Genomic DNA, 3,396 nt, shown 5'->3' on the forward strand with positions numbered 1-3,396 from the left:
GAATTTTTATTTATTTTTTTTAAATATTATTTTATCGACGTAGCAGTCGGAGAATTAGTACGTCATATAGTACTTGTCAGCCGGAATAGCTCAGTTGGGAGAGCGTTAGACTGAAGATCTAAAGGCCCCCGGTTCAATCCCGGGTTCCGGCACGGAACACTCCGGCGGCTGACAGCCAACTTTTTTTTTCAATTGTGAATCTTTTTTCTTTCTTTTTATTTTTGAAGGAAAATACAGAAAATATTATCAATCGTCTGATGTCTTCTTTTTATTTCATATGTAAAATAAATCCTGCATTTATATTTCACGTCATCTTTTATAGTAATCAATAATTTGTTCCTTTTTCTTTGTCTATTATGTGAGGAAAAACAAAAATACGAAAAGCTCGAGACAAATTCCGACAGGGCGGTATTAAGTTTCTAGTTACCCTACTGCGCATGTATCTTATAAATATGCATGAAGAAAGCTGCTGCGGTACCAAATGGCAATGTAATGGGTCGTCCAATCAGCTTTTATTATCGTGTCAGCAGATCGTCATCTGATGGGATTGGATCAGACTCACTAGCAAATGAAAAGCGAGCATTTAATTAACTTAACCTTCGTGAGGCCAGTGGCCACTAACATATGGGATAACATTTACGGTTAAAAAACACGAATAATGCATATCATAGTAGTCGGAACAGGGAACAGGGGGTTAGCCCACTTTTTTCGCAAAGATAGACATCAAAAGACATTGAACAATGGGGCATAGGTGTAGGTTCCCATCCAACTTTCAACAGACACGTTAAAGTATAAGTCAACAAGAGGCCCAGGGGCCACAGCGCTCACCTGAGCACATCAGGCTTGAATTTACTCCCCCCCCCCCCGGCGTTCATTATTTTTCATTATTTGAACAAACTAGAATCTACACTACCTGAGGATGATTCCATATAAATATCGCTAATCATAGCTTTGAAGTACTTGAAAAGAAGATTTTAAAAGGTTTCCCTATATATCCCTATGTAAAACTTGAGTCGGCCATTTTGGCCCCACCCTTGCCCCGGGGGGGGCATGATTTGAACAAACTTGAATCTACACTACCTGAGGATGATTCCACATGAGTTTCATCTTTCCTGGCCCAGCGGTTCTGGAGAAGAAGATTTTTTAAAAATGCCATTAATTTTTAACAAATTCATGATTATCTCCCCTTGGAAAAGGGCGTGGCCCTTCATTTGAACAAACTTGAATCCCCTTCACCTAAGGATACTTTGTGCCAAGTTTGGTTGAAATTGGCCCTGTGGTTCTTGAGAAGAAGATGAAAATGTGAAAAGTTTACAACGACAACGACAACGACTACGACGACAACGACAACAACAACGACAGACAACGGACAAATTTTGATCAGAAAAGCTCACTTGAGCCTTTCGGCTCAGGTGAGCTAAAAACTGGTAAAATGAATGCATTTGAATCTTTATACCTCCCCTCCCCCCAACCGAAATAGGATTTTCGTGTTTGGAAAGTGCATTATTTTCCTTTCATTCTTCTTTTTTTTGCTTGTCAAGATTTTTGTAGGTTTCAATTTTTTTTCTTCCTCTTACCCCCTCCACCATCGTCGCAAACCACGGCCAAAATGTACTATCCTCTCCCATTCTGGAGAGAGCTTTATGCGGACTCCGGACCGTGGCTTGAGACGATGCCCCTCCCCCAACTTTCAATATGCTTCCGACGCCAATGACTATTGTTGTAAATGTTTTTTTAAAACCTTTTATAATTTGCAATTAGATTATTTGGCGTATCATAATGATTGGCAAAAAGGAATGACATATGTACACTCACATTACCTGCAAATGCCTCTACCATTATTGATATAGTATCTCTAAAGCTGACCTCTACCATCAATAAAACATTGGCGGATTTATTGAGGGAACAGGCCCCCCTTTTGTGTCCAAAATGTAAATAAGATATAATTTTCTGGGAATGTGGCTGTAGGCCCCTACCCCGACTTTTGTTTTGGATCCGCCATTGTAAAAAGCATATGTTTAACAACAAGATAATTATCAGAGTATCGGAGTGATATCAGGAATTTAGAAAACTAGATAAAATCGTGCACAAGTGCGGGGAAATTGATTTTTTACGAGTAATAAAAAAATTCCAAAATGTCATCTTCGCTAGCCAGGGGTTTTCAGTACGCAGCAGGTTTATGGGAAGCGCTGCGGATCGAAATCCCCTGGCTAGCAAAGATGCCAAAAGGTATCTTTTCATTTTCTATTGGCATTTAAATATATAGGCTTAAAGCATATAACTAAATACTTCAAAATTCCACTGTTACAATGTAGTTTTGGAACAGGAAAAGATAATTATAATATATATACAACCCAATTCAAATTAGATGTTCAAAATCTGCTACCGCTAATTTTGATTAGGACCCCCCCCCCCCAAAAAAAAAAAAGCAGCAACATTTTTTCTCTAAGCTTTTGTTTATCCGGTATCGACACACTCTTCTTTTTTTTCCACTTTTTGAGTTCTAATATTTTTATTACTTTATATTTTAAATAATCACGAGAAGTTTAAGAGAGGTGAGGCGGGTGACGAGAAAAGAGTTGCAAGCCTTGAAAACTACGAGTATATGTCATATTTTAAAAACAACTTATAGAGACAAAAGGTTTACATTACAAAATATAATAATTTATCCTATGTTTACCCCTTTATCCCGTGGATATTACCCATTGGATAAATTTTTTCATATCCCACACTTAAGTGCAGTTATGACGCCACAATGGTTTTTGCGTTAGCGTGATGAAGTAAAATAAAGTGGAGTGCTATATAAAACAGTGTATAACATCGGTTGTGAAGCATTAAACATGGGATAAAAAGAATCTCCCATGATTTGTAGTTGGATATGATTTTTATCCAACTTGTTGTGTGTTTTTATCCCCTCGCCAAGGCTCGGGGTTAAAAATCACACAACTCATTGGATAAAAATCATATCAAACTACAAATCATGGGAGATCCTATATGTATTTAAGTATACAGTACAGCCCAAGGGCCTGTGATTTTGTATTTAATCAAGTGAACAAAGAAAATGTGTTATGTTAATATCTGACGAAAAATCTTTTTATAAGTACATTAATTTTGTATAACTTTAATTTATAAAACCCTGCTGACTTTGTAATCAATATTTACACATGGATATATATAGAAGCTAAAATGGGATAATTTTAAAAAGAAAATGCCTACAGAATATTTCTATTAACCTAGTTAAACAAATTTAAATTTAAATATTATTTTTTTTAATACTATCGACGCAGCACTTGGAGAATTAGTACATTTGTAAGTACTCGTCAGCCGGAATAGCTCAGTTGGGAGAGCGTTAGACTGAAGATCTAAAGGCCCCCGGTTCAATCCCGGGTTCCGGCA

The 3,396-nt window shown here is 37.1% G+C and overlaps 2 non-coding genes across 2 annotated transcripts; both read left to right on the forward strand.

The window, feature by feature from the left end:
- The first annotated feature begins 79 nt into the window (after window positions 1-79).
- Window positions 80-152, forward strand: Trnaf-gaa (transfer RNA phenylalanine (anticodon GAA)). The gene has a single exon. It is a non-coding gene; the product is annotated as a tRNA-Phe (tRNA).
- A 3,171-nt stretch (window positions 153-3,323) lies between these two features.
- Trnaf-gaa (transfer RNA phenylalanine (anticodon GAA)) lies at window positions 3,324-3,396 on the forward strand. The gene has a single exon. It is a non-coding gene; the product is annotated as a tRNA-Phe (tRNA).

This window comes from Saccostrea cucullata, unplaced genomic scaffold (genome assembly GCF_032062105.1).
Source record: "Saccostrea cucullata isolate Sc308-1 unplaced genomic scaffold, CSIRO_AGI_Scuc_v1 ctg23643, whole genome shotgun sequence".
Taxonomy (NCBI): domain Eukaryota; kingdom Metazoa; phylum Mollusca; class Bivalvia; order Ostreida; family Ostreidae; genus Saccostrea; species Saccostrea cuccullata.